The 14,768-nt window shown below is 45.4% G+C and overlaps 1 protein-coding gene across 1 annotated transcript in view; it reads right to left on the bottom strand.

The window, feature by feature from the left end:
* The window catches only part of LOC147028148 (myelin transcription factor 1-like), a 247,140-nt gene extending 238,060 nt beyond the window's left edge, over positions 1-9,080 (bottom strand). The window contains exon 1 of the mRNA XM_085878292.1: positions 8,882-9,080. The gene's annotated coding sequence lies outside the window, so the exon portion shown is untranslated. The remainder of the gene's footprint in view (positions 1-8,881) is intronic.
* Between the last annotated feature and the right edge of the window lie 5,688 nt (positions 9,081-14,768).

Here is a 14,768-nt window from a genome sequence, read left to right as displayed (position 1 = left end):
CGTCAGATCAAATGAGGCTAGAGGTTAGGAGTGCTCTCTGGCCCCAAACGTGCGCTGGATTCCATTTAAGCGTCGCCATTTAGGGAAACGACAACGTTATCCGTACATCTATGAATGAACCCCAGCGCATGCTTGCGCTTTGAGGTATACGCTGAAACATGCCAATCCTCCTTAAGCTCGTCCCTTCAGCATCTTTCGAGACTGTGGTGAGAATCCAACTGCAGGATGAAGGAAAATGAATCACTCAGTCAGGAGGACGGAGCACAAACCACTCGCTCAGGATGATGTAGCATTAACAAATCGCTCAGGATGACGGAGCATGAACCACTCACTCAGGATGTAGGAACATGAATCAATCACTCAGGATGATGGAGCACAAACCTCTTGCTCAGCATGATGGAGCATGCACCACTCACTCAGGATGACAGAGCACAAACCACTTCCTCAGAACGACGAAGCAAGAACCACTCGCTCAGAACAAGGGAGCAGAAACCATTTGCTCAGGATGATGGAGCATGAACCACTAACTCAGGAAGATAGAGCACAAACCACATGCTCAAGATGATGGAGCACGAACCACTCCATCAGGACAATGGAAAATGAAGCACTCGCTCTGGATGATGGAGCATGAGACAATTGCTGAGGATGATGCAGCAGAAAGCACTTGCTCAAGATGACAGAGCATGAACATCTTGCTCAGGATGATGGAGCATGAACCTCTCACTCAGGATGATGCAGCATGAACCTCTCGCTCAGGATGACGGGGCACAAACCTCTCACTCAGACTGACAGAGCCCAAACTACTTGCTCAGGAAGATGGAGCATGAACCTCTCACTCAGGATGAAGGAGCATGAAACAATCACTCTGGATGGTGGAGCATGAACCACTCACTCAGAACGACAGAGGACGAACTGACGGAGAAGGAACCACACCATCAGGGCAATGGAGCATGAACCACTCACTCAGGATAATCCAGTAAGAAGCACTCACTCAGCATGACTGCATTAAGCACTCCCTCAGGATGATGGAGAATGCACCACTCGCTCAGGATGACGGAGCACGAACCACTCACTCAGGATGACAGAGCACGAAGTACTCACTCAGGATGATGGAACACAAACTACTCACTCAGGTCGATGGAGCACAAAGCACATGCTCAGGATGATGGAGCATGAACGACTTGCTCAGGATGATGGAGCATGAACCACTCACTCAGGATGACGGAGCACGAAACAATTGCTCAGGTTGATGGAGTACGAACCATTTGCTCAGGGTGACAGAGCATGAACCACTCACTCAGGATGATGGAGCACGAACCAATTGCTCAGGATCATGGAACCACTCACTTCGGATGACGGAGCTCAAACCACTCACTCAGGATGACGAAGCACAAACCACTCACTCTGAATAACGTAGCGCGGTGTTTCTCTCGACTGTACAGTGCTCAGCATGTGGCTTAAGTACCAAGCAAGCACTCCAAATAAATGGTTGATAAGGAAGGGCTGGCCAGGCTGTGGCTGCATACCATTTGGGATCCCTTTAACTTTAAAGCTGGTCTTCACCACCTGCATCAGCTAAAGAAATAAAATGTATTCATTCAAATAATGACTTCATCCACAAAAGGCTTGCTGTTTAATGTAGAACTTCCCTGGAGACATTGCAAAGTTTATCTGTGCACGTCATGTCGTACATCGATTCACAGTCCGTGCAAATGTTATAAATTCATTTTAAAACATCCATTTTTCACAAGACTTGCTTTGATTCCTTGTAGAGCACCTCTCTATACCTTCAAAAACATCAACACAAATCTGCCAGGCACTATGAATTAGCTGTCCCTCTGGAGGGGGGGGGGGCAGAGTGCGATGTCAAGCAGTGAATGCATTAAATCATTTTGCTCAATGAAGCAGGTTGATTTTGACACATTCCTAAAAAAAATATTAACTCTATATAATTCTCTAAACTGTTGAAAATATAAGTTTCATGCTTTGGAAATTTCACATTTTCTTGTGTGTACATACGGAGAAGGAGGGAACAGCCTTGCTTGCTTAAAGTAAATAGGTACATCGGCTTAGTTATAAGACTCGTTATTTCTTTAAATTATCAGATTTCACTCCAGATTATTTAATCTCGACAATATCCCATCCTCAAAACCTAAATCATGTTTCGATGATATACTTTAATTACTCCGTGAGAGTAGATCATGGAAAATTGCATCATATAATGCATGAAATCACTCTAAGCTCCTAATTTGAAAACTATAGTACAGTACTTACAAAAGCGATGTATACAGCAATTCGTAGCTATGATGAACAGGCATTCGATAATGTGAGTGAGGAAAGTTAAAAAAAAACTTTATCGTTAAATCGTTTCGGCCTGTTCCAAGTCAAGGCATGGTTGAGCAGGCCAAAAAACATGGCGGCTTCGAACCCCAACGAGGTTACCCAGGAGACGCCTTAACGCCCCAAAGAGTTAGGTGGCCGAGCATGCACCTGATAAAGGATCTAATTAAATAAGCCCGTTAATTATCTTCAAAAGAGGTGTTTTAATTAACCAAAACACCCAATTTTCAGTCTTGCATTTCCTTGGAGTTCCCTTAGTATGCATGCAAAGTTTCAGACTGCTAGGTTTCATGGTTTTGGAATTCGAGAGGAGACACACACACTGACATTTATTAGTCTAGATATACATGCACACACATACACACACATACACATACAAAGTACATATCAAGATACATTTATTAAGTTAAGTGACCAGGTAGTTTCAGGTGAATGACCATGGCATGTTTATCACCCCAATAAAAATAAGACATCAGAAAATTTCAGAATGACGTAATCTGCCCCAGAATGCCTGGTGCACATGCACAGAACCCCCAAACAACAACAGTCATCAGGGCAACTAAACATATACTGAGTGTGTGAGATAAGGATTGTTACCTAAAATGGCTCACAAAGCGTCTTAAATAATCAAAAAATACTTGGTAAAGTACCTGAGAGAAAGGGGTGTGCCACGGTACAACTAAAGATTTGGAGAACTTTCTGATAAACTCACCGAAAAAGTTGATATCTTGCAGCCCTTCCTGTAAAAACTCTCTGATGATGAGCCCATGCAAGGCCTGTGGACCGGGTATGGACAGGCACGTTCTAGCCGACCTCCCCAATCATCCCAGTCAGTGAGTGGACTTTGAAGCTTGCAGGATTACCTTGAGTAAATATGGCAGGCTTGGTGATTGATATAATGGACGTTAGCAACTGGAAAGACGATGCCATCATTCCTATCATTCAGGCAGACTTCCCAGAAGGAGACACCATATCTGGTTTGGATGCTTCTTAACACTAATGGGAAGGTCATATCTGTGGCCTGTCAATGCACAGGGTAAGATTAATATGATGGTATTTACGATTAATCACGTTGGGAATGAGGTGGGAAGATGTGATTGGCAGCTGTATGGGCTGTGAGGGCCGTTTGAAATATTGTTGTTGTTGTTTGATTCTGGGGCCAACAGGAAATTTATACTCGACTTTTTTCATCTATTGCTAAAAGGAGAAGCATCCATCATGTGTGTGTGTGTGTGTGTGTGTGTTTTATATACACTGCCGCTGTTTGGTTGTACAAACAGGAAATGGTATGAAGTCGACGTCTCTCATCCACAGATATTTCTTGTATTTGCTTCCGTGATTCCGATTTGCATTCAGGAACAAAACAATCATGGTTAACCATTTTGAAATTGCCACTCTTTCCTATAAATGCTGAAAATTATGTTAAAAAGTTGATTTAAATGACAGATTTGTCGCTAGCAACGGCAGGTTAAAAGTGCCTGACCAGCCGAAGCGAATCACTGAAAACTCATATACAGCACATGCACAAAAAGCCTCGTTAGCATTCATACATCATTTCAAAAGTAGTGTATTGCTTTGGCTCGAGCACCAACACATTCTCTACCCGCATTGGCACTCACCGAGGCTGGTTCAAGCTCTAAGCCAATATCGTTTGAAACATAATACACGTTGTGCAATTTGAAGTCACTGGCCATGTAACTCCTTGCTTTGTCTGCAACAAAGTACTTGCGCCGTCTCAAAGTCGTTCAAACAAAGAATAGCCAACCATTCCAAGCTTGCATTCCAAATTACTTTTTCATGTCATCATGAAATTCTTAATGCTTTGCTTTCCTTTCATTTTCAAATTGGGAATTCTTATCTTGTAAAATAAGCATTTAGAATTTCAAATTAAAGTACATCCTCAATGTATCCAAACGTTAGGCTTGTCTTTTATTTGCGTGTTAATGCGGAGTGATCATGATGCTTTTTAAGTGTTTCCAAGTGCAGCATTGGGTAACTATCTTTGATGAAGGATTTACTAAATGATGACGAGTGGTTGTTGCTAATATTTTCTCATCCTAAATGGCCTACAAATCTCACTCCTGTGCGTTGGTTCATGCGTCTAACCTGTATTTATATTTACCTTCCCTGTACCTCCACCCCCCACACTATTTCTTCTGTTTTCCCCTTAGACATGTCGCTCAGCCCCCTCTCACCCAACTCGGCATCATTTGCTTTGGCGTAATTGGTTGAATTTTTCATCGCCATTAACAAACACAGCCTGACAGCGTTATTTCCCCGAGGAGGAAAGGGCTGCTTAGAAACGAGCATCGGCAACGTGCGTCAAGGAGAACAATGTGTTTTCTTCCAAGGGAATTAATTGAATTTTTTTGCATTCATCTATTTACTCTACTTTCCTCCTGATTATTAATCTCCCAATTTAAAAAAAATTAATATGAAATCCATGACCCAGAGTGGTGGTGTTAAGCACAACCTCTGGAGATCAGAATGCGTTCGACGCCGCTGAATGTGTCCACAATGAAATATGAAGGGAAGTGAAAACAAAGATCAATAACTTGGGCTGGGCTGCCATGTTGGATGGTGTCCTCATCATCAAAGAGCAACGAATGCGGTTGTACTAGCCCAGTCGGCCGACAATGAATCTGAGGATTTATCTATGCAATCCTTCTGAAAGAGAGAGCTTCTCTGTGAGCCCTCGCTACCCTAGTTCCTGGTTATTTACGATAAAAGTTGAGCTTTCCTTTTTCATTGGTAATAATTAAAAACGCCATATGGCCTTCAAAGATAATCCCGCACGCACACTCGTCGCAAACAGAAGGATACACAATCTATATTCAAATTGGAGAGTGCTCCTTTGATGGACAGTACAGCTGGGTAAGTAATACCCAAAAGCCCTGGGCCAATTAATGTACTCTCTGCTAATCACTCATGGCCAGGATGTGGACAATGCATCGTCACTAACAACCCCAGCATGCACGTAAACATTTACGCATGCACCCGAGAACGCAGACACATGCAACCACCTTTTCCGCGCAAAGTATATAAAGGTAGGGCCCGCACACTGGGTGGTATTAATGGGGTTTCCAGTTCATTCATGTTTTGGGATTCCCAATCCTTCAGACGTCATGGGAGCTCGCAATCCTGTAGGAATCGAGCATGAACCATTACTTGTCAAGGATAATGATGTCCCTGCGTCTCAAAAAAGTACATGCACTCTTCCAGGAATTTCAACGTCTCAACGTTTGATATTCACACATCTCCATGGCATTGGCCTCGCCATGACACCGCGTATACTCCAAGCCACATGTGCAAGGCCTTCTTAACATGTGCCCATGAGTGTCCACACCGGATGTCACATACACACCAAATTCACAAGCATTACGCCTCCATAGTATATCCGGAGTACAGAGGAGATACAATGAGATTATCTTTATTATAGGACACGCCATCGATACTTACAGCAACCTTTATACCCATGACAAGTGCAGCTTAGATGTTCTCTAACGGAGTCAATTTGGCTAAAACCTGTTTACCATAGGGATACAGAGTGTGTTTTGTTTGTATCCTTAGAATGATATTTAAGAGTGAACTGAACTCACGAAAATGGAAGACTCCAGTAGGATTGAAACCAGACGTGCTTATTAAGTAAGAATTACCAACTTAAATGTGCTTCCAAGTCAGATAATGAAATTAGAGAGTTACAAAATAGGAACGGGTCAGAGCGATTGGATCACTTGCTTAGATTTTCCGGATAGAACTCCAATTTCAGGTATATCTGGTGTCTCCAGACAAATGGGACAAGTTACGGTCAAGAATAATCAAATTTTCTCATTTACTTTCAAAATGAAGAAATGCCTTTACAGAACATGTCCAAACAACTGTCTCTCTTTGAATATGTCTCTGTCTAGAAACTCAGAACAAATTCCACATACAAAGGTTACTTTGTTGATTGTTTATTGGAACATCCAAGGGTGACAGTGATGGTCCTTCTCTATTGATTCCTAAAATCCATGTAAAGCCTTCAAGGGTTAGCACAAAGTTCGAGGTCGGCTCGATCACCGATCACCGATCACCGATCACCGTTATGGCAGCCGAATGCTGCGCTAAAGGGAGAAGTTTCTGTTCGTCTCTCCTGGTCTGCATCACATTCACTAACCCAGCGTGAAACATGTGGAAACCAAATGATCACAGATTAGAACTGCAGTGCAACATTACATCGTTCTATCACGTTCTTCAATCTGCTTCATCACCTCCACAAAAAAGGGTCCTCTGTGCAGAAATGGCTTCGACATTTGCACAGCTCACGAACACATCCTCATCACGAATAGAATATTAATTTTGCAGCACAACTCAGATAATCTCATGACGTGGTGGCAGATACAGAGGGCAATGGAAAACACGGTGGTAAACAAGCTGTAGTGGTGAGCATCTCGAGCTGCTCTTTGCTCCATGGTTCAAATAGAAGTACGCTAACGTCGTATTATACCACCAACACCAGCACCACTCGATTCAAATTACCCGAGCAAGTCACCGACTGACAAGAACACCTCACGGCATCTCAAAGAGTTCTGTTTGCGTTGGAATTGTTTCCACAACCGTGCGTGTCATGAGACCAATTTCTGCTAAACGGACACCATATGGTCGTTTTAATTGATTTTCCTGACGACAGGTGCATGTACAGCTATAATACGTACACTGGTATAATGTGTAGATACACAGGTACAGGGATGATAAACCCGTTATCTCGAAGGGACAGGTGTAAATACCACTGCAGGTACAATAACAATAAAGCATACACATACAAGTATGTGCAAGAAAAGGAACTTGAGGTACGGTTTCGGTATCACGAGAGTAACAAGTTGAGGTATTGTTGCTGTAACGACCGGGGTTGAGATAATGAGGAACGGTCAGACACACTCTAGTGCAGTGCCCTCTGGTAAATGCTTCATCCTTTACGAATATTGCCAGCATAACATTGTGTGTCTAACGGTTAACGGTGCACTATAGTCATTTAAATTCTCTCTTTCAGAACCTTGTTGTCCTTCCTTTGTGTTTGAGTGCATATATATATATATATATATATATATATATATATATATATATATATATATATATATATATATATATACATATAGATGTATGTATATATGATTATCTCATTGTTAGTGTTTGTATAAACTAGTGACCATTGTTCACGGAGATCCATGGCAATGCTCTGTGGATCTATATGTTGCTTTCTCCTTTGGAAGAACTTTTCTGAGACTCCCTGAAGGTGAATTCGAGTGTGTAATATCCTCCAAGAGGACTCACGGATCGTGGGCACAGGATGGTTCTGATAAACGTCCTGGGTTCCTAATGTCGCTTGTGCTGTCGCCGCCCAACCCGTCACCGCCGCCTTTGTTCTGCGTTCACATCCGCCGGCCTCGGGTTTCAGGACCAAGGACAGCTCCGAGGGCTCTGCACCCGACCCCTCCGCACAGGTGTACGCCGTGCCTGCTTTGGTGTTTTGATTACGACGACTCAGATACGATGATGTCTACCTATCAGAGCGGATCCTCAGGGGGCCTTTTACCTGGACACCGAATAGCACCGCCGTTACGGTTATCACCGAGTCAAGCGCGGATGAACAACCTCTGGGTGAAACTCGCTGGACTATCGGAGGGAACAACGATCCGTGCGTTTACACTCCGCCTTGTATTGCAAGACTCGCGATTGCTGAAGCCAAATGCCGGGAATGGGGGGGGGGGGAATAAAGAAATAAAAACTTCCCGGAGTTTCTTTCCTCTTCGACTGAAACTTTTATTTTCTTTTTTTCGGAAAGCCGATGGCTCTGAAAGCTGCAAGGCATACCCGAGGGGTGGCTCCTTGCAGCGACGTTGTATCGTCGGGGACAAAACGAACGAAGGACGGAATTTCAAATGAACAACTGCCGGAACGAAACGCCGACTGTTCAACCGACGGGAAGTTTTACTTCGATCTCGGCAGCGCGAGAAACATCCCAACTTGATGATGATCCAACATGGCGGAGTCCGTGAGCTGTCATGATATCAATCCGGGGAAGTCCCCCCAACAGAAGCTTTCTGTGCTCATCGTTCACAGCAAAAGCAGAGACTCCGGGTCTAGTGCTGCGATAGCCCTTCATTAACGAGTCTGTCTGTCTCTGTCTGTCTGTCTGTCTGTCTGTCTGTCTCTCTCTCTCTCTCTCTCTCTCTCTCTCTCTCTCTCTCTCTCTCTCTCTCTCTCTCTCTCTCTCTCTCTCTCTCTCTCTCTCTCTCTCTCTCTCTCTCTCTCTCTCTCTCTCTCACATCCGTGGAGGAAACACATCATCTCTGGCTGTCACTGCCGAGCGTGATGTTTTGGCGAACGTGCAGGGAAATTGCGCACGACGCACGCACAGAGCAAATTCGCACCGAGTGTTCCCATGTTGATCCCGCACCATGGAGTACGTACAGTACGTACATCGTGCGGACAGTACGGAGATTAGGAAGAACAGTACGAACAAAACGCTGCACGAAGGTTGTACCGAATATCGGGGACAAACCTGTCGATTCCCGCGGCGTGCTTTGCGTATCGCAGGCCGGACCCCGCACGCCGGGGAGCTCACCCTTCAGCACGGCAGCTTTGGCGCTTCGTGTCGATCCAGCTTCACCAGGGCGGAGTAAAAGCGCTTCAAATGTCTCCCTCTTAGTCCTCCTCCCCCTCCTACTCGACCCCCTTAGTGCTTTGCTCTTCTTCCTCGCGACAATGATACCCCCCCCTTCTCCAACACACACATACACACACGCACACATACACACCCCTGTCTCGATTTATCTATCTGCCTCCCTCCTCTCCCTTTGTAATATTGCCTTGAACACTGCCCCCTGGAGTTGTTGTTGTTCATATTTTGCAATTTTGTGGAGATCACCCCCCCCCTTCCATGACAACCCCCCCCCCACCTTTTTCTTTCCACGGCTTCACTGCGCATAGCTCATGTAAATGGACCGTACGATATGTTTCACGCGACAGATGGCCCCGTAAGCCGGCCTGATGCGCAGCACAGGATTTCATTTCTGCCAACAACCCCCCTCCCCCTACCCCTCCCCCTCCCAACCCAGTCCACTCTCAAAACCTCTTCCTCCATTCACTCTTGATTTACGTGGAAAGATCAAACTCATTTACGCAAAAGGTCTGGTAATGGTGTTTGTGTGTGTGTGTTTGTATGTATGTATGTATATGTGTGTGTGTGTGTGTTTGTGTGTGTTTGTGTGTGTATGTCCGTGTGTGTGTGTGTTTGTGTGTGTTTGTGTGTGTATGTCCGTGTGTGTGTGTGTGTGTGTGTGTTTGTGTGTGTATGTCCGTGTGTGTATGTATGTGTGTATGTGTGTGTGTGTTTGTGTGTGTATGTCCGTGTGTGTGTGTTTGTGTGTGTATGTCCGTGTGTCTGTGTGTGTATGTATGTGTGTGTGTGTGTTTGTGTGTGTATGTATGTGTGTATGTGTGTGTGTTTGTGTGTGTATGTCCGTGTGTGTGTGTGTGTGTGTGTGTTTGTGTGTGTATGTGTGTGTATGTATGTGTGTGTGTGTGTTTGTGTGTATGTATGTGCGTGTATGTGTTTGTGTGTGTGTTTGTGTGTGTATGTGTGTTTGTGTGTGTATGTGTGTGTGTGTGTGTGTTTGTGTGTATATGTGTGTGTGTGTATGTGTGTATGTGTGTGTGTGTGTGTGTGTGTGTGTGTGTGTGTGTGTGTGTGTGTGTGTGTGTGTGTGTGTGTGTGTGTGTGTCTGTGTGTGTGTGTTTGAGTTTGTGTGTGTATGTGTGTTTGTGTGTGTATGTGTGTGTGTTTGTGTGTATATGTGTGTGTGTGTGTGTGTGTGTGTGTGTGTGTGTGTGTGTGTGTGTGTGTGTGTGTGTGTGTGTGTGTGTGTGTGTGTGCATATTATATCCATATATGGAAGGCTCGTGATGGACACGTCCTTTGTTGTGAAGTACAGTACATGCTCGTGGCTTATTGCGTGAGAATCCATAATTCATGGAATCGCGCACATCGCGAGCGAACTGCGCTCCGCCGAAAGGTCATGTGTGAATCGCATTGCACTTCCCTCGATGTCTAATTCCCCGGCGATTGTCATTTGGCTTCCCAATGCGACGTGTCGAGGCTTAAAATCAAAATATTTAACAAACAACATTTCGAGGTTTTGTTTTGTTGTTTTTTGTCCTTTTTCCCCACGGTGAGCGCTCATCATGCTCGTGGTGTTCCTCCAGGTTGCCGTGGTGGGTCTTGCTCCCCCCACAACCACCCACAACCTCCCTCGACCTTTCGCCGAGACCCTTCGATTCGAACTCGGAGATGCACTTGTCTCCTTGAATATGCCTTGATTATTGGGAGAGAGAGAGAGGGGGGGGGGGTTCTCTGAGTAATTCCACTGTTAATCCGCATTTGTTTTCCCCCCAATATTAACAAAAGCGGTTTCGCAATGTCGTGGAAGAAATGAAAACGTGACGACATGGCGTGTTGTCTTTGCTGTGAGCTCAAAGAATATCACATAATCCAGGGCACGTCGAGCGTGGGAGGGAGTGAACGGGGTGGTGCAAGGGGAGGCGGACAAGTGCAGGGAGGGCAGGTGCAACGTGGCGAGCGTGGGGGATCATTTGTTTACGCGTCTGTGACGTCGGTCTGGGAGGGTTAAACGAAGATTAGAGAATGAACAAAGGCGAAGAGCTTCCAATGGGCGGCCATGGAAGGACGCACAAAGCACAGCGGAGTGCTGAAGGGAGGGGATTAGGGGGTGCCAAAACACCACGCCGGTCCAAACGACCAAGCTGCGGCTAATTAGTGAGCGAAAAAAACCACAGAGTGTGTGTGTGTGTGTGTGTGTGTGTGTGTGTGTGTGTGTGTGTGTGTGTGTGTGTGTGTGTGTGTGTGTGTGTGTGTGTGTGTCCATGTGTATATGAACGTGTCGATGTCTGTCTCGCATGTACACGCGATCGTCATGGTGTTTGCGTGTGATTGTGTACATGAACACGACACTGTGACGTACGATCGTGCGTCCATTATGACGACATAAACTCAAAAGTGTAAACACCATGTTTACACAATATTGTGTACGATGACTGTTTGTACATATAATGTGACGTACATACATGGACTGCATGGAATGAACGCGCAGTGCATTGTGGGCAAGATGTCCGGAGTGTTTGTGCGGCGATGCAAACGAGTATTTAAATGGATTACCGGTGTATATTATAATCATAATTCCATTTAACGATATAACAGATGAACGTACAAACAAACAGACGTTACAAACACATGTTTGCATTGTCGTACAATTACTGCTCGACGAGTTGATGAATGATCATAATATATAAGGATGACGACGTGACGTCATTCATTCTCCCACTCACTCAGGACCGTTGGTTCGGTGGATGGTTGATTGCTTAACCGCAGGTGAGGGTGTAACCGCATCTCAGGTGGTCGCGATGCAAGTGCACGAGCAACGGAGGGTGGTGGTCACGCTCGGAACTTGAAACCCGCCTTGAAGAAACTCCAACAGGGAGGACTCGTTTGTACTATGAACCTGTTCTGATGAAACAACAACTTAAAGCAGCACAGGTAGCCACAGGATACACCTGATGGACGAAACTTCCACTATGGACGAAATGTAATATCTTACAACAAATAGGACTACCGCACGAAGTACAGTTCTTCAACGAGCATCCTTATGGGATCGTCCGTGGAAGATTAATTACAATTATTGGGCCAAATCTTTCACGAACCGGCTGGCCAGGCCTGACGTTCGCCTGGAATTGAATGCAATAACTCGCTTCCTTTTTTAAACAAAACACACCAAGGGATCTTTAACGTACACCAACATAGTCGATCCGGAATCGAACCCACACTCGACAGCTCAAATGTAAGTGCGCTCCCTGGTTGTTGTATTTTTTTGGAGGAGCCAGCTGGACTACCAAAATTAACAAAAAGTGAACTCTTAAAACTACAAGGGTTGCATTGCACCTTTTCTGCCTCTCGGAAACAGTGCGTGCCAATTCATCTTGCAACACGTCGCCAATAAATACCTTGTTGGCGGGAAACCTTTTCCGATGGCAGCAAAAAAGATACGAATTTGCAAACTTCTGTTGAACAGTCAAGTGTATGGTTTCGTATGCAGCCTGCGGTTGCTGGTTGCATTATTTTTCTGGAAGTGCAACCGTGCCACTGATGCAGTGCCCCTATTATTAATAAGCCGGTACTCATTTCAGAAGGACTTCAGAAGGATGACAGGCTGAATCAACCGACCTGGTACTATTTCAACAGCACGACAGGGGCTCGAACTCAAGACCCCACGACCTCAACCTTTAGATGCTATTCGTCAAGCAAGGAAGCAGCTCATACCATTTCAAAAATCTTTCATACGACTTGGCAGGGGTTCAAACCGCCCACCTGGCAACACTCAGAACAGATGTTGTAAACCATTCATTACACCACCGAGTCTGGTTTCGCATCTTCGAACTTCAGGCCTGTTGGTGTCCCCCAAATACCCATGACCATTTAATTACGTGCGTACGTACGTCTTCCAATCTACCTTAATATCGATCCTTATCCTCAAACTGCCCTCGTTTTCTCTTCCAGTTCTGAAATTCCTGAAAAAAAAAACGTTCCATTCCCATATTCCACGTCTATTCGTGCCTCGCGTACTGGCCCAAGTGCATCGAGGGCATTGTCCAAACCCGTATGTCCCTTCTCTTAATTTGCATATCTGTTTTTCTTTCCCCATCTCTATACCTCTCTCTTCTAACGTACAGTTTTCCAATTGACCCGAGAGTTCAGCAAACACAAAGTGAGGGCCAGTGCGGGCGGCCGGCCCATCACGACGGTGGCCACACAAATGGCCGGTTGTGCTCACCGAGTGCAGCAGATGTATGATTTAGTACCTGGTGTTGGACAGGGGCCACGGCCGGGCTTTTCAGGGCTGAAGTCTTGTCCCCGTGAAAAGAAGCCATTAACCCCTTGGCGCAAGGACCGCCCTTTGCTAATTGTGGGTAATTTAAGTCTCCGGCTCATTGGCGTGCGCCATGATGGACCCTCCTCGCTGGATGTCCAACCCGCCCATTACAAACACCACCCGAGCCTGGAACAAAGCGAAGGATGATCCGAGGCACCTGCTCCATGATCTGTAAAATACACCATTGCAAAATGCCTGCGTTTTTTATTGCACAGCATGCCAAGTACTCTCATCTACCGTAGGGCATCTCACATCAACACGATAGAAATGAAACCATGCATCATATTAAACTGATAGGCAGACATATCATACACTGATAATGAAAAATACAACTCCAGAACCAACCATGGGCACAGGATAGCGCAGGAAGCGATAACCCTGCGGGGCGTGATCTTTCAAGTGTGTGCTCCCTTCAGGTCACGATTCGAGTCTTCCATGCTCGTGAAGAAAACAACTTGAAGTTTGAGAGTAAAAAACGAATTAAACTCACATCAGGCACCCAGCATCCCCCCTTGCCCCCAAAACCCACCCCATCCCCACCACCACCTCCCATCATGCCCACAACTGAGCACCTGGGCAGCATCGATGTCAGAGAAATTGACGCTTAGTGGTGGCGTGAAAATATTTCAATAACGGCAGTCGCAATAAATATTTATACTCAACACCAGGGACAAGAAGATGGGGATGTCCATGAACCTGGCCAGGGTACCGGCTCAACATCTCATGAAAGGTGTCTCCACTAAATGCACCAAATCAGGACTGCAGGAGCCCTTCCTTCTGCCGATGCTCCAAAAACGTCAGCTTTGTCCAATCCATGATTGCTCGTACACGTTCCCTCTAAATAATAGATTTAATAGCACACATTCACAATATATTATCAAATTGCACTTTGAGGCACTTTACTCTCAGAGCAATTGCAGCAAAACCCAAAGGAAATATTGACTCTGGTGCCATGCTGGTGTTGCTGGTTTGGTGTCTATCATTTTGCCTCATTTATACAACACACACATCCATAAGCGAAGGAAGGGGAGGGATGAAACCTGCGCAGGGAGCTGAGAAACGGTGGTTTAATCAGGTGATCAAAGATGGGTGTAAAGGGATCATCACATCCACGTGTCATGCATAGCAGGGGGCAAATCGTCGAGACTTTGGAATAAAACGAAGTGATGTATAGAACCATTACCCACCGTGCAAGGCATGCTGTGTACGTTAATTACAACAGACACCAACACCCCCTCGCATCCACCAACCCCATCACCACATCCTCCATAACCTCCATTTTTACTTTTCCCCTCCTCATCCTATTCCGGAATGGCAGGTGCAAGTGCCCAGTCTAGAGGAAGCTCTAATAGCCCTTGAAAGACTGACAAAGTATTTGTCCTGAATTTATGGACTTCCGGTTGCTCCACATGTGTTGCTGGTTTGTGAGTTACTGCCTCCAACTCT

Source organism: Eptatretus burgeri, chromosome 4, assembly GCF_056783735.1.
Source record: "Eptatretus burgeri isolate ZD-2024b chromosome 4, Ebu_testis_v1, whole genome shotgun sequence".
Taxonomy (NCBI): Eukaryota; Metazoa; Chordata; class Myxini; order Myxiniformes; family Myxinidae; genus Eptatretus; species Eptatretus burgeri.
The sequence above is the reverse complement of the archived record's forward strand: the minus strand, read 5'-3'. Positions and strand labels throughout refer to the sequence as shown.